Source organism: Protopterus annectens, chromosome 6.part0, assembly GCF_019279795.1.
Source record: "Protopterus annectens isolate FY-2018-M chromosome 6.part0, PAN1.0, whole genome shotgun sequence".
NCBI lineage: Eukaryota > Metazoa > Chordata > Ceratodontiformes > Protopteridae > Protopterus > Protopterus annectens.
This window is the reverse complement of record NC_056737.1, coordinates 906897274-906921926: the sequence shown is the minus strand read 5'-3', so window position 1 is coordinate 906921926 and position 24653 is coordinate 906897274.

Genomic DNA, 24653 nt, shown 5'->3' with positions numbered 1-24653 from the left:
CAGTATTGTCACACCCCTTGATACTGTATTGACAGCACATAGAGACATGTTATGTACACGAAATTATATAGACTTACTAAAAGAAGTCATTAGTCTGATATTTTCTTAAAAAGGAAAAATGTACAATGGTTAGCAATGCTCGGCTATAGTTAGCTGGTGTATTTCTTGCTTAAATGTAGATGATAAGCATGTTTGTGCATTAGTAAGTGTTGCTAAGAGAAGTGTGCACAGGTTAAGTGCCTATTTGGTTAATTGCATATTAGCTCCACTTAGCATCGCACAAACCCACGCAAACCCACTTAAAGATGCTTTAAATAATTACACTGTCTACTTCTGCCCAGCATCAAAATAAACAGCCTTTGCAAGTTTTGAACCCAGGAGACTGTACACCATAATCACAGCACTTAACCACTAAGCCACCTGAGCTGTAAAACATTATGATGATTTTTCTAACATATGCAGTACAGTCAGGGAATGAACACTGTGGAATCACTAAAGATTAAAATGATGACACACACACAGATATATATATATATATATATATATATATATATATATATATATATATATATATATATTTGCATACAAACACACACACACACACACACACACACACACACACACACACACACACATAGGTTCATAGGTTCATAGGTAGGTACTAGGCTATTGGCCCAAGGGCCTACGTAAGCCTAGCCAACAAGGTTCTCTGGCTTATGCCACCCAAGAAAGTTATTTTCCTGTGCCACTGTCAAGCAGAGACACAGAAGTGATACCCAGGGTGTATTTCCTATTTCCCATCCACTCATTAAGATTATTTTTGAAGAGTGCTAATGAAGAACTTTGCTTGACATAGATGGGTAGCCTGTTCCAGAGTATGGGTAGTCTCTGGGACAGGAATCTATCCCTCCAGTATGTCCTGTTTATTGTGGTGACAAAGTTTAGGTTCTTAGAGCGTGTAGCTTGGAGGGATTGAGATTTCTTTAGGTGTAGCATGTGCAACAGCTCTGGGTTTGACATAGCTTTATATGTTAGGCAGAGAACACCTCAGAGTAGGCCATATGCTATGGTGTAAAGCTAGAGTTTTTTGAGACTGCCAGTGTAGGGCATTTGTTTGAGGCCAGTAATCCTCTTTGTGAGGTACTTCTGTGGCCCTTCCAGCTGCTGAAGATGTCTTGTGAGGTACATTCCAAAAGGGGCATTGTACTCTATAATGGGTCTAATGAGTGTCGATTAGAGGGGAACAAAGATCTCTTTTTTCCTGGATGAGAACCCCTTTATGATGAGGTGTGCCACGTAGAAGGACTTCCTGACTACTGTGGCTATGTGACTATCAAAGCAGAGACTACTGTCCACCTGGGTCCCAAGGTCTCTTATCAGAGTTTTTACCAAAGGGGATGACACTGAACATTTTGGCATTTAGCATGAGGCCATGTTTCTGACACTAAGCATCTGTCTCAGCGAGGCCCTTCTGTAGGATGTCCACATCATTTGGGGACTCGACTATGGCTCCTAGTTTGCAGTCATCTGCGAACTTCATTAGCCAGAGGCCTTCTGTGTTAGCCTGTACTTCAGAGAAGTAGATACCAAACAGGAGAGGTCCCAAGACAGAACCCTGTGGTACTCCACCTGTCACTGCTTTGAGGTCAGATTTGGAGTCTGCAACTTTTACAGTGTGGGTTTTGTCAGTGAGCCAGTTGGCAGCCCGTCTTGTGATGTAGGGATTTATACCTAGTTTAGTGAGTTTAGCTATAATTCCAGAATGGTGGATGGTGTCAGAAGCCTTGGCAAGGTCAATATAGGCTGTGTGAACCACCTTACCCTCATCTACAACTTTCATGACTGCCTTAAAGAAGTCGATCAGGTTCAGGAGGCATGATCTTCCTTTCAAAAACCTGAACTGGGTGGGATCCAGAGTTTGGAGGTTACCAATGTCTTTGTTTATGAGTCCCATGATGATACGTTCCATGGCCTTGCAGACCAGGCTCGTCAGGCTAATAGGTCGATAGTTCCCGGGATCAATGGTGGCTCCCAGTTTGTGGAGTGGGATAACTGTTGCTGTGCATCATTCAGTGGGCACAAAGCCTGATGCGAGGCTATTATTAAACATGGTGCTTAAGTGGGGAGCCAGTTCATTCTGAAGTTCGTGTAAAACACAGCCTGGGATGTTTTCCAGTCCCATGAATGCTGTGTTTTTAGCTTTAGAGAGTGCAGCTTTTACCTGCATAGTTGTGATTACAGGGACTCTGCATTCTTCCTTTATATATATGGGCCCTTTAGGGGGTGGGGGGGTAAAGTTAGCACTGAACCTATCTGCCAGGATGTTGGCAATATCAGTTGGTTCTGTAAATTTCTTACCTTTGTGCTGTAACTCAGAGCAGATCTGGGTGTTGCCATCAAGATTCTTGACATAGATATAGAATGCTTTGTGGCTGTGCTTGGAATTAGTGGCAATTTTGTTTTCGTAGCTAGCTTTGGAGGATCTTATAAGGGATCTCAGCTTCTTACTGAGGCTGACCAGGAAACTCCTCCACTCATTGGATTTTACTCTCTTTTGCAACAATTTCTTCCTTCTGTTGTACAGTTTGTTTATGGCAGGGGACCACCAGATTGGCTTCCTTTTTTTGGAGGATAGCATCTTGGTTCTGTTTGGGATAGCACGATCCATGCACTCTTGTAAGTGTAAGTGCTTATAGAGTGCATTTGTGTAGGATTCAGCAGTTGTAACTGTATTGTCTATCTGCATGGGTGTCATGAAGTTCACCACTGCTGTCTTAAGAAGCATGAAGTTGGCTTTGGAGAAATCTTTTACTGTGGTTTCCTTAATGGAGGGTGGGGGCGAGATGTGGATATCAAGGGTGATTAGCTTATGCTCGGATTGGACCAATGAGGAGCTGACTTCAGGTGTGGAACACCAGTCACTCATGCTAGTAATGACTAGGTTTAGGATTTTGTTGTCCCTGGTGGGGGTGTGGATAAGTTGATCCAGGGCATTGGAGCTTATGAATTCCAGAAAGCGTTGAGCTAAGGAGTTGGTACACTAGTAGTTTTCTAAGTTAATGGTGGGGTAGTTGAAGTCGGCCATTATTAGGGTGTTTGGTTGAACCCTAATATTTTCCAGTACATCAAGAAAAGAAGAGTGGGAATTCTGGGGTATGGTGGGGGATCTGTAGCAAGCTACAATTTGGATTGCAGTTTTGCCCAGAGTTAGTTGCACTTGGATAACCTCGGATGAATTATGCTGAGCAACTAGCCTGGAGGTGTGGATATCCTTAATGAATATGGCACACCTCCACCTTTGGTGTTTTGGTCCAGGTTACATGGCCGAAAAGTGTAGTTTGAGTTATAGCCTGGTAGTGCAGGGTTATTCTCTGGAGCCTTGAACCAGGTTTCAGTCACTACACAGATATTGATGTTCTCCATTTTAAGGAGTGTCTCGAGTGAGTGCATTTTGAGATTTAGACTTCTAGCATTGAGTAGCATTACCCTCAGTTTTTGCTTGCCTCTTCCTGTTATGGTGGTGAATTTGTTATTTGAACCTTGCCTAGAAAAGCACTATAGGGGCAGCAAGAGCCTTAGCCAGTATCCGGAATCCGAGGGGTGACAGGTGCAGGCCATCTGTGGCAAAGCATCATGGTCTGTCGACCATGTCATACCAAGCAGACAGATACTGGATCCCCTTAGAATGACACCAGAAGCTTAGCCAATTGTTGAAGTCAATCATTTTGTCCTTGTCCTGCGGTATTATTCTGGGCAATGGCAGAATGCTACTCAGGGCTAGGTTCATACCTACCTGGGCTACAAGATTGGAGAGCTCCTCCATGTCTCTTTTCATGCAGTCCAGGGAGGTACATCTCAGGTCATTCACACCAACATGGACAATGACAGAGTCATATTTGTACTTGTTGATGAGTGACATGAATGTGTGGGTTATGTGGCAGATCCTGGCACCCAGCAGGCAGCTGACAGTAACCTTCTCCTTGTTTAGCCTGGTGAATGGGACATCAGTGTGCCTGACTATAGAATCACCTATGACTAGTGTGTTGGGTATGTTGTTTTGCCTTATTGGCTGTGGTTGAGCGGCACACTGAGTCTGTGGGCTATGTGTCCTTTGGGTTGTGTTGGGGGATGGAGGGTGCTTGCGTTTCTGCTTTAGAGGTCTCTGTTGCTTAGACAGATTATTACTGAGAGCCTCCATGAATGTTTTTGTGTTACTATGTGTGGATTTTGTTTGTGTAGATTTAGTGAGACTATGTGATGAGTGTGGTGTGGTGCAAATGTTTACCTTCTCTTCATGACTGTCAAGTTCAGTCTTGGTTGGAGAGAGCTTTACCTCCAGTTTGGATAGATAAGTGCATCTCCCACAGCTTGTAGTGTTGGGTGGTAGGAGGAGAGGGTTGTCTATGTACATGAGGCAATTTCTATATTGCCTCAAGATGCCCAGATTTATCAGATAGACAGGAGAGATCACTGGGAGCTGACCCTTGGACATGCCTGAATAAAAAACTACGTTCCCCTAGACAAGTGAGGAAAGTGAGTATAAAAGCTGTTTTTCTTTAAGCAAGCGAGGACAGTAAGTACAAAAAGTATTTTCCTCTAGGTAAAGAGGAAGGTTGAGTGCTGTAGTAATTTGTACCTTATATAGTGCTAACAACAAGTTCTGAACAAGTGCAGAGCATGAATAAGCAAATTAAAGTGCTAAAACTTAGAATCTGCACCTGGATGTTGTGGCAGATAGGCTACCTAGTGCTTACCACTCCCACTGATAAACTAGAATGCTTCCCCCATCACAGAAAGGCTTGGGGGGGGGGGGTCAAAAGCTTACAAACAGTCCATGATACAGCAAATATGTATCTGGACTAGACTAGTTCAGGAAAGGCAGGAAACAAGTGCAAATGTGGGCTTTTAAACCAGAAAGTTGAAAGAGATGGAAAAACTGCCCATTCGGCCAATAAAATAAAATTTCCTGGCCAGAAACCACTCTTGTGGTACATAGGCTACCTATTGCTTACCACTCCCACTGATAAGCTAGAAGGCTTCCCTCCAACACAGAAAGGTTTGGGGGGCTCAGAAGCTTACAAACAGTCTTGGAAACAGCAAATCTGTATCTGGACTACACTAGTTACAGGAAAGATGGGAAACAAGCACAAACATTGGCTTTTAAACCAGTAAAGTTGAAAGCGAAGGAGAAACTGCCAAATGGCCAATAAATTACTATTTCTGGGCCAGAAAACAGTCTTGTGGTAGATAGGCTACCACATATGCATACATGTTTCAAAATATATATGGATACATGTCTCAAAATGTCTCTATATATGCATACGTCTCAAAATGCCCATACAAACATATGCTGTTGATAGACCATCCATAACTGGGGCAGCATACACAGCTGGCAACAAAAGAACCCATGACACTCACATCTGCCCCCCCACAATCCATATAAATAAGTGAACAGTACAATGCTACCAGATCATGATAGGCCATACACAATGGCCAGACATACAACAAGCTCCTAGCAAAACAACTAAAATCACTGAACATAGCAAAAAGAAATACAACCAGCCAATAATTCACACAGGTTTATTATACTCTGATGTTTTGTCCAAAGCCTTCAAGGAGTACAACATTACAAGAAATATTTCCCTTAAATACGAGAAGCAATCAACACTTAATTACATAATTAAACACAAAGCCTCTGATTACAGTCCTCATTTAACCCCCTAGGGGATAAAGTATCACATTTAATAATAATACATTGTGTATATAACAATTGTTCTTTTATGAATGTGTCATAAAATTGAGAAACAGACTTTCTCCAAAACAGTACCTTGTAACCCACTACTGTCCCCATGGTGAGATTTATTCAAATGTACAGCTATAAAGCTGTCTTCTTTCTTATCAGTACTATGTTTCACATGTTCTAACAGTCTAGTTTTAAAACAAGTGTTACTCTCCCTCACATAAAATATGTTACAAGAGCATTTAGGAGCATTCTCTATACACCAGCCTCTTCAATGTACAGACTCGAACATGCTTTCCAACCTTTACCCTCAGCAGGAATGACGATACTAAATAATGATAGACCATTATACCTATTAATCTCCTACTGTATGATTTCTGGACAAAGCCTGACATAATTGGTGGACAGAAGCCCAAATACATGGCCATACTTGAAATATTGCTGTTATACACTTAGAAAGTTGCTGGTGTTACAGGGTTTGTTGCAACATATCTTTTCTGAGGGATATAAAGTCAGAAAAACAAATGGATGTTAGCATTTACTGATTGCAGTCACCAGAGTATGCTACTGATTTGCCAAGGACAACACCTGTCTGGGGAACAGACCAAACATAACAGGCAGACCTCTGGCCATTATGTGGATAGTCCTACAGTTGAGAGCTATGCAGAGACAGAACTTTGTCAGACTGAAACACATGCAAAATTAGCATGTTCAGACAAACCCTGTTAAACTAGCAGTATTCCAAACATATAACAGCAATACTCACATTCTGCCCCTAAGTCTTGAACCTTCTCCACCATTTATTTGGCTTGTCTCCACAAGTCTTGTTGTGAGAGATATTAGCTCACACACCTCCAGGTAAGGGAAAGGGCAAATGCCCACATGGGGTACTCAGTTATAGGAGTGTGTTGCCATGGCATTGGCTATTGAAAGAACTACACAGTGCTCTATATGCAATTAGCAATGGTGGAACACCAATTGGTGCGCAGGCCATCACATGGTCATAAGCATTACATACAAAAGACAAGCTCCTGCCTATGCAACACAGATGTACACCCTACATGTGTGTGTAGACGGAGAGGGAGAAACTGGGGAAAAGACAACAAATAACAGCATATAACCAACTATAGCTTGAAAAATAGAAAGACAGTATTTTTGGAACAAGTAAGCATCTCATGGACTGCAGTAGAGGGTATATAAGAATGTGAAAGAGGAGGGTTAACATATATGTCTCAACAAACTTTGCTGTACTAATATATTGCTGATCAGAAACTATGGCCATAGCATCTGGGTCTGTCTGCAGTGACATAGATCATTGGTAAGGCCCCAGGAAAGGATGGCTTCCATATGACTACTAATGGATTGCCTGACTTTGACAATGCTAGGCCAGTTACTGGGATGTTGTACATATCCATATCTTCATTGTGAATACAACTAGAATATACTAGTTTCTCTCAGATATGTAAGACACCTATACATTGTATTTGCATAGTAAAGTGCTGCTGCAGATGTGTGTTGAACTGCATGTTATATACTAACCTCAAAACATTTAACTGTCCAGTGTTATGCACACTGACCATATGTGTGCCTCATATTTCTAGCCATCTAGCCATAGAGTTGTATTATACCTGTCAAATAATTGGCAAATCTGTGAAGACTGACATTACGACATCCCTCTTCATTGTCCTCTAGATTTTCCCATTCGGGATTGCCACAGTGGATCATCTGTTGCCATTTCTTCCTGTACCCTAAATCTTGCTGTCCCACACCAACCACCTGCATGCCCTCTCTCACCACATCCATAAATCTTGTCAGAGGCCTTCCTCTTTTCCTCTTACCTGGCAGCTACATCCTTAACCATCCTTTTCCCAATATACTCAGTAGCCCTCCTCAGCACATGTCCAAACTGATGTAATCCTGCCTCTCCAACTTAGTGTCATATTTGTCCAGCATGGCCTGTCCTCTTATATACACATTGCTAAACCTGTGCACCTGCATCACACCCACTGCACATCATAACATCTGTACCTCTGCCATGTGCTGCTCTGTCTCCTGCATTTTTTCTTACTGCCACTGTCTCCAACCCATATAACATAGTTGATCTCATTACCCTCTTGTAGACCTTACATATATTTACTGGTACTCATCTGTCACAACTCAGTCCTGACACACTTCTCCAACCTCTCCATCCTGCCTGTACTCTCTTCTTCACCTGTCTGCTACAGTCGTCATTACTCTGAAATGTTGATCCCAATCATTTAAGCACATCCACATTTGCCAAATCTGCCCCATGCATCCTCGACATTCCACGATCCTCCCTCTCATTCACACACAGACATTCAGTCATAGTCCTGCTGATCTTCATTACTCCCCTCCCTACAGCATATTTCCTCCTCTGTAGGGTCTCCCAAAATGGTTCCCCACTCTCAATACAGATCATACTCCATGTTATACCTCCATAGTTACCACAGATTTACACATCAATCTTATACTTAAAACAATACAAAAGCACTTTCTCTCTACTCTTCATGCAACCCCACACCACCCAAGATATCAGTAAATACTGTGGCTAAACACACCACTGCTACTTCCCCTAAATGCCTCCATGCTTCCACAGTTATGTAATCTGTGTCAACAGCCTTGCCAGTATTCATCCCCTTCATAGCTATCCTTACATCTTCCTTGTTAAGCTGTTGCACTTTCTGATTCACCATACCCACATCATCCAATCTTGTCTGTCTCATTCTCTGCAGTGATCAGCATCTCAAAGTACTCTGTCCATGTGGTCAACACACTCTCCTCACTTGTGAGTACATTTACCTCATTATCCTTTATCACCCTTATCTGATACACATCTTTCCTAGCTCAGTACATCTGTCTAGCCAATTGGTACAACTCCTGTCATCTCTTCTTAGTGTCCAAATTGCCATACAACTCTTCATATGCCTCATTCTTAGCCTTTGCCACATCTCTCTTTGCCATGCACCTCATCTCCTTATACTCATGTCTACTATCCTCCTCTCTCTGACAGTCTGACTCCTTATTCCCCATCCTCTTTCTCTGTATACTGTCTTGTACTTCCTCAGTCCACCACCAGGTCTCCTTGTACTACTTCCTCCATCCACATGTCACGCCAATCACCTTTCTAGCAGTTTCCTTTAGTAGCTCTGCTGTACTTAACCAGATATGTGGTAAATTGACAGTGCCATCCAGTGTCTGTCTTAACTCTTCCTTAAACTCAACCTCATGATCACCATTTTCCAACTCACACAATGTGATCCTTGCTGCTGAATTCATACTCGCCCTCTTCTTGATCACCAACATCATCCTGCAGACCAACATTCTATGTTGCCTAAATACACTTTCCCCTTCACCACTTTACAGTCTCCGATCTCCTTCAAACTGGTCCTCTTACATTGGATATATTCCACCTGTGTGCATCTTACTACAGTCTTGCAACTCACCCTATGCTCCTCCCTCGCATTATAGTACATATTTACCACAGCCATGCCCATCTGTTTTGCAAACTCCACTACCATCTCACTATCTGCATTCCTTTTAACACCATGCATACCCATCACTTCCACAGAAACTATGTTCCCTTCACCAACATGCTCATTGACATCTGCGGCAATGACCACTCTGTCACTCTTGGGTACAGTCATCACCACATCATACAAATGACTTCGCATTTCTCTTTACCATCCATCACACAACCTACTTGTGTAGCATATAAGACCCTGCCAACCTTGGGGCACACACCCCAGTATAACACCAGGGTATAGATTCCAAAATGCTGGGTGAGTGGCACCCACATAATGGACAGGGAGCATGCAGGTAAGGGCCCAGTGGGGATTAGTACACTAATGATTCAGATATTCTTGTATCTGCATTATATCTACATTCATGTGTCAGGTCTGACTGCAGTTGTGGATGGAGTTTTCTAATTCACAGAGGTACACATCTATGGTAAGGACAGAAAATTGTGTATTATTGGAGTTTGTACTGTAAATGTGCAGACATGCTGCATCCATCCTCTACCAAGGCCTCATGTGAGTCTGCTGATAATACCTCCTTCTCAAAACTACCTAGGACCTTCTGGTATGCATATGGGACAGCAGCCTAAAGGTGGTGAGTATGACATTGTTCTGTTGTGGCCTAGCAATACTCCAGGCTTGTGAAGGGCATGCAAATTACCATGCATACAACTATCAGTAATAGTTATATTGCTTTATGTGCATGTTCACTTGTGGTGGGGTTAACTGTATTGCATCACAGTGGTCACAACTGGGGCTTACCTGAGATGAATTCAACATTTCTGTAGCATACCTCACAACTTGTCATTGCAAGACATCTGGACAGAGGCCAGCAAAATGGGCTGGATAAATGGCCTAAGGTAGGGACATGTGTGACACATTACTGGTATACAGTGTATATAAATTGTGTACAAACCCCTGTTAAGATGTAAGGTGTTTCTGATACATACAAATTGGGACCCCAATATGTCAGTTCACACCTCTTCCAACCTTTAATGTGACCCATAACATGAACAGCTCACTTGTAAAACCAAGCACCTGGACTCATGTATTGCACCTACAAGTCTGGCCACCTGAGAGGGTGGCAGACGTTGTATCAGCATGATGTTTCAGTCAGGTATGATACCTGATTCTGTCATATGTGTCAGTACACTCACTGTGGCCTATTTGACTACAAAATCACATACGTGGGCATTGTTAGGGCATGCAGACCACTTCCAACCATGTATAGGTTGCAAAAATTTGGATATTCCAGACACATCTGTACAGAGCACTGTACAATGGTTTAACTTGCTGCATGTGAGGCAAATGCTGTTACCACACTATATAAAGTAATGACATCAGGAGGTGTTCGTCAGCTGTGCATGTTACACAAATCAAAATGGTATAACCCGCGCAAGACATGATCCTCACACACACAGTTGCCAGTATTGGGAGTAGAACTCCTACATATCTACTTATTTCTACTATAGTGCTACACAGTTATCAGATATGCCACGGAGCTTATACATTTTCAGCTCATCCAAAGGTACTTCTAAGGTGGATGACATCAACAGGACTACTAAATTGGAGTAGGAGGAGGTGTAAAGGGTGGTACAGAAGTCGAAAATATTATAACCCACACACACACACACACACACACACACACACACACACGCACATCCAATCAGCTGCCAGTGAGATTAGAACTCCTGCCTATCCAGATATTTCTACTACAGTGAAGTTATCAGATGTGCCTCAGAGCTTATACATTTTCACCTCATCCAAAGTTACTTCTAAGGTGGATGACATCAACAGGACTATTAAAATGGAGTGAGGGGAAGTGTAAAGGGTAGTACACAGGCCAAAAATGGTATAACCTGCACATTACATGATTCTCACACAAACACACACTCACACAACCAAACACTTGCCAGTAGTGAGATTAGAATTCCTGCCTATTTAGTTATTTCTACTGTGGTGCTACGCAGTTGGCAGACATGCCACAGAGCTTATATAGTTTTATCTCATCCAAAGGTACTTCTAAGGTGGATGATATCATCAGGACTACTAAATTGGGGTGAGGGGAAGTGTGAAGGGTAGTACACAAGTCAAAAATGGTATAAGCTAGACAGTACATGATTCACACACACACACACACACACACACACACACACACACACACACACACACACACACACTCGCTTGCTAGTATTGGGATTAAAACTCCTGCCTTACTATTTATGTCTACTTTAGTGTTATGCAATTATCACATGTGCTGCAGAGTTTTCTGAACTGTCAAATGGCCAAAATTGCTAATAGCTGCACAGCTGAGATAAAGTATTGAAGGTGGCACAAAGTCTGCCTTCAGTTTCACCCTTACCCGTACTAGTTCTTTCTGTCTTGCACTTCAAATAGCATTATAGCATGGCACTTCACCAGGTTATTGTGTCAATAGGTGTGGCATACCTGGGAGCCATCAGCAGTACTCGTACATCACAGACATAACCCCAGTACTTACTAGTTATGTCCACCCCTCTTGGCATGATTGAAGTGCAGTTGTCTGTGCATTAATTTATTAACCTTCTGCACTTGTCCATTCTGAGGCATTTTTGCAACTGCCTCATGTACATAGACAAACTTCCCCTTTAAACTCCAAAGACTCAGACCTGTGAGAGTTACCCGTATATCACCCAATGTAGACATATGCACTCTCCAGCAAAGACTGGACTAGCAGGTCAAGAGGATAAGATCAACACCTGCACCACACCATGTGGAACACATAGTACACCATGACACCAACGTTGACAGCCATGACATACAGTGAAAAGCCACACACCCATCTTCACAGAGGCACTCAATGGACATTTACCCAAACAGCACAGACCAGCAAGACAGACACCCACTCAGACACCACAACATGGCACATGTGAAGGGACACATATTTCACCTACACAGTGTGCCTCTCAGCCTAAGCTGCTAAGGCTAACCACCTTGCATAATACAGTGATCATGGGTAACTCAATACTGAGGCACACACATATCTCACTCTCTAAGTTGAATATGGAGGAGGTAACCGCCAAATATCTATCACATGCCAGCATCCAACACATGACATAGCCAGTCATGGCACTCCACAACAACTACAAGTATCAGTCTGTATCCATGTGATTGTGAATGACCTGGGATACACCTCCCTGAACTACATTACAAGAGAAATAGTTGAACTCTCTGATTATGTGGTCCAGGCAAGTGTGACAGTAGCTCTGAGCAGTGTACTGCCGTCACCCAGAATGATGTTGCAGTACTATCAGCAGATGATTGACTGCAACATTAGCTTACATGTTTTGTGCCATTCTCAGGGGATCCAGTATCTCTCTGTTTGGGATAACATGATTGACAGACCTCAATGACTTGCAACAGATGTCCTACATCTGTCAGCCCTGGGTTTCCAGATACTGGCTAAGTGTCTTGCCACCCCTATAATGCCTTATTAGGTAGTGTTACAAATGTAATTACCACCACAACAGCTAGACATGTATACAATCTGAGGGTCATGATGCTCAACAGTAGACATCTAACTGCCAAGATGCAGTCACTTAAAGCACTCCTCAGAGTGGAGGACATTAACATTTCTGCTGTAATGGAGAGGTGTTTCACAGCAGCAGACAGCAGCCCTGCAGTAACAAGCTATAATGCATTCCACATATGTCAGCTCCCAAACATGGACTACACCACACCTCCTCAGGTGGTGTTGTCTCCATATTCATTATGGATAGGAATATCTCCAGACTAGTATCCCAGCATAATGCATCAAAGATACTTCCAGTGCAACTGCCTTGGGGTAATATTGCAATCCAGACCATGGCCTACTATGGGTACCATCTAATGCTTCTAGACTGTCAATGCACATTCCTCAACACCCTGCCATCTATGAAGGTCCAATGCAACAGTGACATAGTATGAGACTTCAACTACCACTCCATCACCTGAGGAAAGTAGCCAAGCACCAGTACAGTGACCCAACACTTCCTAGAATTCATTTCCAATTTCCTGGATTGGCTCATACTGACCCCCGGTAGAGGATGCAATGATCTTTACCTGTGTTCACTCCTTTCATATGGGACTGTTGCTCATCTACAGTTATCAATCCCTACCTGATGAGATCCACACAGGCTGTAATCAACATGGAACTCAACATGTCAGCCACAGCCACCACAAGGGTAGTCACCTTGCAAAACCTCTCCAAAGCTGACTTTGCAGCCATAAAAACAGGTGGATGACTTCACTGCTCCCATGGCAATGGGAAATAGCTGCATGGCTGTCGAATCATACACATATGCACTGTACAAACAGGTACATATACTAGCCATAGTCAAAAGAACCCAGACACTGTCCTCCAAACACTGAGAGACAATGTGACGGTTACCCTGCCATTACTAAAGTGTACAACAGAAAGAGGACACTGTTGCAGAAACAGGTGGTGTCCCATGAATGTCGATCCCCCTTATTATCCTCAAACACAACTTGGGATCCCTCATGGAATGTCCCTACAGGCATCTATGAAGGCAGAATTAGAGCAGACACTGACAACAATCACAAAAGCCCTTGATAGCTATATCAACAACCTCCACAGCATTAAATACAAGTGTTGTGAGTTACTGCACAATGCTAATTCCTATCCTGAGACAACAGATATTGGCCACACAAGTATGACAGTGGCAAACTCCAGGTCAGACTGGCAAGCAGTCACAAGTGGAGTCCCATATGGATCAGTACTGGTAGTATACTGTCCAGCATCTACTTCTCAGGAGTTCAGCCCAATACAGTGGAACTCTGGCTGACCAAGTTCACAGAGGACTGCAAGCTGGGAGCTATCATTAACTCCACAAGTGATACACACATCCCACATAAAGGCCTCACTGAGACCATTGAGTGGTGTGGAAACCATGCCCAGAAGCTTAACACCACAATATACATCATCACCCCCCTTGGTAAAACACTCAGTTCCCAGTAAGTACCACTCTGATGGGAGCCCAATGAACACTGTATGCATTATAATAGATCTGGTGACACAGGTTTGCAGCAACGTCTCCTTCAAGCACCACATTGCCATTGTGGTCAGGAAGTCCTTCTATACGGCACATTGCATTACCAAGGGTTTTGCATCCAGGAAGACAGACGTATGATCTCTGTCTACTATTCCCTCATTAGACCACTTCTCGAGTATTATGGGCAATTTGCCATGTACCTCACTAGACACCTTCTACAGCTGGGGAAGCCACAGAAGCACCTCACAAAGGGGTTCCTAGGCATTAAACACACATCCTACACAGACAGACTCAGCAGACCCAAGCTATTCTCTGTGTCATATCACCTAATTAGCAGCTATCTGTGCTTGACTTACAAAGCCATGTCTGACCCAGCTGGTTTAGAAATGCTACATATAAATCCATCCACACCACACACTATAGAGACCTCTACCTCAGTACCACAATCACCACAACATGCTGGTGGGACAGGTACCTCACCTAAAGACTGCACATACCCTGGAATAATCTTCCCACACAAGTCATACAGAGCACCCAGCTGACCCTGTTCCTGAGAAATCTTGATGAGTGGATGGGTAATAGACAATTTAACCCAAGGATCACTTCAGCGGCTATACTTGATACAGGCACTGGGACATAACACCTATGTCCTAGGCTTGTTAAGGCTCCTGGGCCATTACCTACTACACACCTGTGAGCCTATAAAGAGAATGACATCAGCAGGAATGATAAAGTAGTGCAGTGGGTGTTTAACCTATCAAAATGCTTTGTCCTACAAAAAAGACACACATACACTTGCTGTATGTGAGAGGAGAACCTCCTATCTAGCTAGTGATTTGTATCATAGTGTTATGCAGTTACCACATATGCTACAGAGCTTACTAGAGAGAGAGTTGGCCAAAGGTGCTGATATGAGGAATGACATTGGTAGGACTGATAAAATAGGGCAGTGGGTGGGAAACATATCAAAATACTTCTACTTACAAACATACATACCTACACACACACACACACACATTTGCCGGAAAAGTAGAACCCCTGCCAAACTTGTCATTTGTACTATAGTGTTAAGCATTTATCACATGCACTACTGAGCTTACACAGCTGTCAGCTGGCCAAGGTTGCTGATAAGGGACTGACATAATCTGGACTGATAAGGTGGGGAAATGTGAAGTGTCGTGGGTGGGAATGGCATAAAAGTGTTTCACCTATAAACAAATACACAACGCCCTCAGTCTTGCACACACAGCTGTCGCACACATACACACTTCTACATTTGCCAGGACTGAGATTAGAACTTCTATGTAAGTAGTTATTTGTACTATTGTGCTATGAAGGTATTGCACATGCCACAGAGCTTATGGAGGCAAGGTCTGACAGAAGGCACTTCTAACATGACTGATATCCACAGGACTGCTAACGTGGGGAAAGGGGAGGTGTACTGGGTTTGAATGGACCCAAAAGCTTTTAGTTATGAACACATACACCCACACACACACACACAGACACACACAGACACACACACACACACACACACACACACACACACACACACACACACACACACACACACACACACACACACACACACACACACACACACACACACACACACACACACACACACACACACACACACAAACACACAGACACACACACACACACACACACACACACACACACACACACACACACACACACACACACACACACACACACACACACTTTCGCATTTGCCAGGACTGAGATTAGAACGCCTACCTAACTAATTATTTGTACTAGCTTGTTATGCAGTTTTTGCACATGCCACAGAGCTTATAGGGTTGGGCCTAACAAAATTGACTTCTATGGTGACAGACATTTTCAGGACTGCTAAGGTGGGGCAATGGAAAGTGTACTGGTTGGGGAAGGCCTGTTCATTTGTAGATCCTACTGACATTTCTTTAAGTGTATGAGCATACCCAGTGTGTCCTTCTATAGTACATGTGGGACTACATTTCAGGGATTGTTATACTCCAGTCCTGTTTGTTTTGTGCTACAGCCATACCTGTCAACCTGTTGGTGCAGGATATCTGGAGATAGCCTATCAAAATGTGGGGACAATGGGGCCATACAATGATTGTGACAATTTCTCTCAGTAATGTATGGGTTGCAAGGGTTACAGGGCTGGTTTTTAGCAGACATCTGTCATATATGCAATTTGACACTGTCATGTACTGCTCAGTACCTAGTGACATAACTCCTCAGATTATCACAGTGATTTACCAGAGGAATACAGGATGGATGATGCACACACAAGGTTTGTGAGCCAAATGCTATGCATTCTTGCACTATCCTGCCTGTTGAGGGCTGTGCCTACAAGCAATTGACTGTAGGTGCTGTGAAAATTGTCCAGCACCTTGGTACTATATTACAGTAGTGGAATCTCTGTGCATTTATGTTCTGGCCTAGTCTGATTTCCAGTCCACAGTTGGTTAATATAAATCAGACAGGATCAGGGTGACAGGCAGACTCCAGATATATTTGTAGGGGATAGGATAAGTGTGGGGGGGGGTCCTGGGTGGATATGCTTGGCTATAGCTACCAGTACTTTGCATTGGGCTCTCCTCAATGTTTGATTGCACTTGGAGGGTCTTGTGTGTGTCAGACTGTTTGACCAACCTGGAGGTATGTGTTTGTTACACATATATGTATGGCCCACCTCATTTTGCTTGGATGGCCACATGTTGGGGTCAGGATGTTGCATATGATGAGTGATCAGGGATGGGTGTATTACTCCCCATGGCTGTGGCCCAGGGCTCTTTGGGTGCAGGCATGTCACCATCTTCCATAGTTAGGCCTGCCTGCAGTGAGTGCATTCCCATGTTTAAACTCCTAGCCCTGCCTGTCGACTGTACAGAGTATCACAGAATGTCCACATCCATGACTCATATATCTTGTTGTTCACCCAAACAAGTGTGGTTTTCCAGCAAAAGTGTTTGGCAAGTCACTTAGGGTTGAAGTCAGATATTACAGACAGTTGACATTGCAGTTTCAGACTTCTTACCCATGAGACATTCCATGCTACTACAAATCATTCCATCAACTTTATAACATTATTTGAGCAGCATTTCACAGGTGTCCTTCTCTTTGGACCCTCATCACCCCATTATTCATATATTTGCCCTGATTTCTGGCTCACTGAGGCTGGCAGGTTTGCTCCTAGCAGTTGTCAGCATGGCATTTCTTTGCATTTTGTGGACTGAGTTATGAAGGTGTAGTGGACGCCATGACACTCCCTAAAGGGCACTGTGGATGAGGCATAGGCATTTGCCAGAGGCTTGTAGGCCAGGTGTGACAGATGCAGGCCATCTGTAGCAGGGCAGTGCATTCTGATGATCATATGTTCCCAGGCTGCTGGCAGGAGGCACCCCTGGGATGGCACTAGTAAGGTGACTGTGGGTGTTACTGACAACTGCTTTCTGTTACTATTGTGCCATCAGTCTGGGTGACAGCTAGATGCTGCTTAATTCTAGGAACATGTTACTGCATTTCTACGGAACTATGGGGGGGGGGTGACACGATTGTACACGTTACACATCTGCACAGACTGTGTTGATATTTGCTTAACAGATTGTTCTGGCATAGACATTTGTAGTTTCAGACTTCTTACCTTTCAAAGCAATACTGCCACTGTCAGGCCTGCTGTGATATAACTGTGTAAAAGTCTGTGGGTGGGGATTTCATGGGTGTCGCCATTTGCCAGGCATTTCTGTATGGTTGTCTACAGCTAATCTGCTGTGTGGGGCTGGTGGTGGTTATGGGACCCCCCACTTTGACATCCATGCATGTGACCTATGACCCCCCCCCAGTTATTTGGCTCACCACATATACTGCAGTGGTATTTGTCGACTAGGGTGGTACTACATGGTGTGGGTAGGGCAGTACTGGGGATACACATCCTGTTGTCCCACATAGCTGTCAGTTGTCTGCTGCTACCCCAGTTAGCCACCCCATTCCCTTAACTGCTTGATCAATACCATAGATATGCTATCAGAAAATTCAACCCCATTAGTTTAATTTGTTACAGAGACTGGCTTACCTTGCGTCTGCAGCTGTTGTGAGGGTGGTGCTTGAAAGCTGACTATGCTGAATGCACACAATACACTGCCTATACATTGTCAGGTATGGGTGGTTTGATGTTTGGCATCCATTTTACTGTATGTGCAAGTCAGACAGAGAGAGATCAGTCCATGGGGACCTACAGTGTCAGTGTATGTGCTATGCGTTGCCTCTTTGCCAAGGCCAGGGCATACTGGGCATGCTTCCATCTGCCTACAGAGGCAGGCTCAGGATGTCCCTCCTCTGAGTCAGTCCATGCATGTGGAGGCCTTGGCAATGGTGGGGGGCTGTGTGGCCCTTTCCCATTTTGTTTTGGCTGCAGCTATTTCTAGAGGATCATATTGTGTAGCATGGCATGTACTATGACCATGTGTGCACATGTGGCAGAAGAGTACTGCAAGGCTCCACTGGATATGTCAAGGCAGTGGAACTGTGACTTGAGCATCCCAAACACATGCTCTATAATGATCCTGGTTAGTGCATGTGCCTCATTATGGCATTCTTGTGTGGGTGTGTGTGCATTTCTGATGGGTGCCATCATTCAAAGCTCTAGTATGTAGCCAGCATCCCCCACTTAATGTCCATACAGGATGTCCCCCATGGCAAACGACTGATACAGCTGTGCGGAATGCCAGATGTGGGAGTCGTGATAGCTTCCAGGGCAGCCATCACATACATTCATGATAATGTCCTGGGCATCACGCATGACCTGGCAGTTGATGGAGTGGTACCCCTTGTGGTTTATGCAAACTCTATCCTGGTCACCAGGTGGTGCTTTGATGTGGATGTGCATGCAGTCTATGCTACCCAGTACCTCCAGGTAGTCTGCTACATAGTGGAAGAGATGCATATTGCCAGTCAGATCCTCATGGATGCTGGGGAATTTAATGTGCTCCTTGGCATGTGTTTGCATGGCATTCAGGAACTGGTGGAGTATCCTGGATGCAGATGCCTGTGAGACCCCCATGATATCCCCAGTTGCTCTTTGGAAAGTACCTGCAGCCAGTATTCTTAGTGCTGCACATACCTTGGTATTCACTGGGATGGGTTCCCCTCTGTTGGTTCTGGATGTAAGGTGAGGCTGGCACAGCTTCACAATTTGCTGCAGTATGTCCCTGTCGACCCTGTATCACTCTGCTAGATCATGTAGCCCCTGGTAGGTTACTTTTTTTTTTTCGGCAGGATCACATTTGCATGCCACTGCCCTATGCTTAAACGGCCGAAATTGGCTAAAAAAAAGTTTTATTTTATAAAAAGTAAATTATTTTTCATGCCAGTGGACATATAGTTGGCCATTGGCATGTCTACTAACTATAATACATGCTTTCTTTGAGCTGTCCTGCCTCCATTTTTTAATTTGCAGAAATGTATTCAGCTACTAGCTGAATACATTTCTGCTTTGTTGCTAATTCACCTCAATTGCATGGTTTTCACCAGCAAATTAGATAATTAGCATATAGCAGTGATATCCATGCCAGTATAGTATATGAGTGCTCTTGCATGTCCTGGGAGCTCAATCCTAGATCGCTCAGTGGGTATATTACATGCAGCAGCTCTTGCACTATTCTGACACTCCATGTAGGGCTTCCTGAATCCGGCTGTTAGTGTATAGCCTTGCTAAGCCTGTTTTCTCCTTCATAGGTTAGGAGAGTTCAGGCTACTTTAGTGGTCTCCTCCTTGTGTTCTATCCATTTTCACCTCAGAAACTTTCATAATAATTTTATTTTTGCTCTTGTAGAAGTTTTTATATTGGCGATTACACATTATACAGTGCAAGAGGTTGCTCAGGATTGGAGATAATTACTATATCAATGCTTTAGCGGTATGAGTTGCCATAATAAATAAGAATTGTCCCTGGGAGCAACATTATGCCAAATGAATTTCTGTTCTGCTCTGTGTGCCATACTCAAGGTCTTTCACAAGTGATACTTATCAAAGGTAGGAGCACCCCAATCCCTTTCAGGATCCTTCATTCAAATGTTACATCCATTCAGGGAAGAACAATATGTAGAAATCTGTATACCAGCAGACCTAATAAGGTTATGTATAGACTGAGAGTTAAATTGGATGATTTGTGGGTTAATTAAGGATAATCAGATGAAGATATTATATCTGTGGTATCTAATCCCCAAGCCACTGCATAGGGAAGGTAAAATTGCAAACAATAAATTATGAAGATGCAGTGTGAAAATGGCTAGCATAAAACATATATTTTGAGAAAGTAAAATGACCTTGTTTATATGAAAAAAAAATGCATAGAGATTCTTGTTCAACTTGTATGAAAACCTATCCACAGGTTATGGGATGTCTTTATGGGAACTGGAAGTGAAGGTGAATTTTGCTTTAATAAAGAGTCTTGCTAATATATGGCAATGTCTTTTTTAATCAAAACCAAACCAGACAGAGAGTACTTGGAGACAAGCTGGTTTCTTTCTAATAAGCTTTAGCTTGGTGATTACTGTGCTAATTGTCAAACAGAGATATATCATGAAATGAGAATGTTCCTGAGTATGGGAGATCTTGACTGCATCAAACTGATGGGCCATCATTCTTCAAATGGACAGATGACAATAAACCAGACTGTCCCTCCACCTTCATCACATTTTCTGCAAAAGAATGTGAGTTTGCTGCTTGCACTTTGTGCCTAAGCTTACACAACTGACATCTGTTTAAGCCACCACAAAAAAACTTACTGGAAGATGAATGTACGTGTTGAGAATCTCTTGACTGGAAATCATTTGTTGCAGTGTCCTGTTTCCAATGAGATCTTTAACCTGATTTCTAACATGTGACCAGTAACCTACAGCTTGATCCTATGACCTGAGCAGCTTGATCCCATGCTCTAAACAGCTTGGACCTATGTCCTGGAACACTGACTCTTGACTGTCTTGAAGTGCTTATCAGATTGTTTCCTCTTGTTTGGGTGTGAGGTTCTTTTTGTTTTTTCGTTTTTTTCTTCTGATTTAAAGGACATGTTAGTAACCCCCATTTTTAAGAAGTCTAATTTAGGTCATGGTAATCTTGATAATCTTGACAACTGCCACAATACTTCAAATCTTCTATTTTCTGATAAAATCACTGGAAAGGCAGTCTGTTCACAGCATTATTCTATCCTACTGATATTAACATCCTGATCCACTATAGACTGGCTTTTGCTCAAGAAGAAGCACTGAGACAGCTCTCGCAAGAGGTTCCCAATGACCTCTTAATGTGCAAGGGACCATCTATATTATCCTTCATAAGTCCTCCATGATCTTATCTCAGCTGCAGGTAGAACCGACTATGAAATGCTTTGAACTATCTATGGTCCTTCTTTGTGGCTACAGGTGTCCTAGATTTTAGGACAAATTTATTGATTTATATTTGAAATAAACAGTTTACCCCTTCAATTTGTTGAATTTATTGTCAAGCAGGGTTACATTCTTGGCCTTTTATTGTTCAAAATTATATGCTATCATTGGAAGATCTCATTAGAAAGAGAGGTCCTCAGTGTCATTGCTATGGTCATTATACACAGCATTTTCTCTCCTTCCCTCATAACATGATGTCTATTGTAGACTCATTGGAGAAGATGTGAAATGGATCCAAGCTTAGATGAGTAGTAATTTCCTGAAGCTTAATATATCCGCATCAGTAGTCATGGACATTCACATTACATAAATAGTTTGCAGCAGTCTCCTTTTAAAACAAGCTGTCATTTATTGTAGTGATAGACATGATATTGTGCACAAGGTGAGAAACATATATGCTAATGGCCAACAGATTAAACATTACTGACCCAGTGACATCTGTTTATAAGTCTTTTTGCTTTCATCTATGAAAAATAAATGCCTTCTTCCTCCATAAAGCCACTTTATGCTTGCTCACTAATTAGATTCCTCACACCTTTATTACTTTAACTCCTTACAGCTAGGGCTTCCTGATACGAAGCTGGACTGATTACTGTGGGTATAGAACTCTGCAGCTTGATTACTTACACAGTATGTACTTCTACTTACCAAAGTATTGCTATAGTTCTATGTATCCTGCACTGGCTACCAATTTGGTCTGTTTCATAGGGTTCTAGCATTAATGTATGTAGTCCTACATATGTTGAGTTGACCATATCTGAATGTACTTCTGCTTCATTAATGTCTCCCAAGGGTTTCATGCTCCTTCTCGCCAGGGCTGTTGGGGGCGTGTTTGGAAACATTATGCACTTGATCCCTTCTCCACCTTGATCCTCATCTCTGAAGCCAGTGGAGGAAGGAGTTTTTTACTTTGGCTAGCTTGTTTATAACTTTCTTATTTCAGCTATTTCTTGTTGTGCTTTTATCATTTTTGTTTAATATGCTTTATATGCTTTAGTTTTATTGCTGTGGTGCTTTTTTAAAGATGTCTTAACATATTTCAACTTGAACTGTATCTGTGGTCTATTACCTGGATGATGCTGAAAAAGGCTGCAGCAGATAAAGAAAAAATAGTACATACTCCCCCAGATGGGAAGGGACAGTTCCCATGCAGCAAGGCAGCTCGTCATGTGTATTCATGAAGGCATGCTGCCATGCTGTAATACGGACATGGTTCTGGGTATGAGTGCAGGGGGTGTGTCTGAGAGTAGTGCTTTCACAATACACATGCCCCCTGCACATCAGAATTGCCATAAGGCAATCTAAATAAATGTGTGTGTGTGCGTGTGTGTGTGTGTGTGTGTGTGTGTGTGTGTGTGTGTGTGTGTGTGTGTGTGTGTGTGTGTGTGTGTGTGTGTGTAAGTAAACCATAACATACAGGTATTAATTTACTTATACTGTCTTCCCCTCACAGGTGGAGATGTGAGTCAGGGTCCCTCCCATGGGGAAACTAATGTCAGTGTCTCTGCAGACTCTGACAATGATGATAGGCATAGTGAGGCACAGCCAGGGTTGTTAGGGGCTGAATCTTGCCCTTGGTTAGCATCCCACTTTTTTCCATCCCATCCTCGCACACAGTCACAATGCCCACAAATACCCCATCACCAATAGCCATAGATGAGGGACAGTTAGCAGGTGGTGGCATGGAACAGGAAAGTGTGGTGACTATGGCAAGTGTGTCTGTAGACACTAGCCATAGCTGCATAACAGCTGAGATCCCACACAGGCAGATGGACAGGGGTGCTCATAAGGGGACTGCTGCCTGTCATGCTCCTGTCACAAGTGCCACGGCAGGTGTCAAAAGATGCATGTTTTGGACCATCATGGAGGCACAAGCATGTATTGAACTTACACCAGAGATGGTCTGAAGCTCTAGAGGGCTACGCTTCCTGCTGTACATGACAACATCCGTGATCTTGCAGATGCCCTATGTTATTATGTGAAGGTCATGGATAGATGGTTGGGTGAGATGGCAGAAATCCTCGACCATGGGATGTCTTTGTTACAGCATGTGGTGGGAGTAGGGTGTCAGCCCCATGGATGTAGGACAGCACTACAAACAGCTGAAGGTCTATGTGGCCATGCAACATCTTACTCCTGCTCCCGTAGTGGCAGTACCAGCAGCTCCACTGCAGGGGGAGTGCTGTCCACACCACGATGCAGTAGGCCACTCATATGTGGTCCTGCCCAGTCCCAAAAGGGATGCAGATCCAGCAGACAGTTGTCATCATCAGGGGAGAGAGCCATATCTTGGATTCTGCCTGTGGTGCCCGAGCAACCCCTGGCAGGCCCAGTTCCCGAGTCTGTGGCCTGACACAGTGAACTGTACATCCTGCCATGTACAGTCCGCAGCTGTCCAACATACCCCTGTACAGGGAAGCTACATGTCAGAACTGTGTGCATCCATACACACGCACGCACACACACACACACACACACACACACACACACACACACACACATCATCACAGCTATGGCACCTCCATACTTACACGTACCACCTCTGCACGGCCCATTTAATAAATAACCCCCTAACCCACACACATGATGTCAACCAAATGGCTCAGCCTAGGCCTCTGGCAAACCCACACCACACCCTGTGCATATGATGATATCTGTGCTACATCTCTGTCATCCATACCATCAATGCAGGAACATGCTAATATGGTTCTGATGCTCAGGGTGAATGTACTACTGTTTAGCAATGTAATACTGTTTAAAGTGTTGTCAGCTGGCATGTTTAATGCTTACATATCAGGGTATGTGGCTGTCCAGCCATGATGCATTATTGCTGTTATTAACACAGACCGAATGTGGTCTCAATAATGTATTCTGTTTGTGCTCTAGGTAGCTGTGT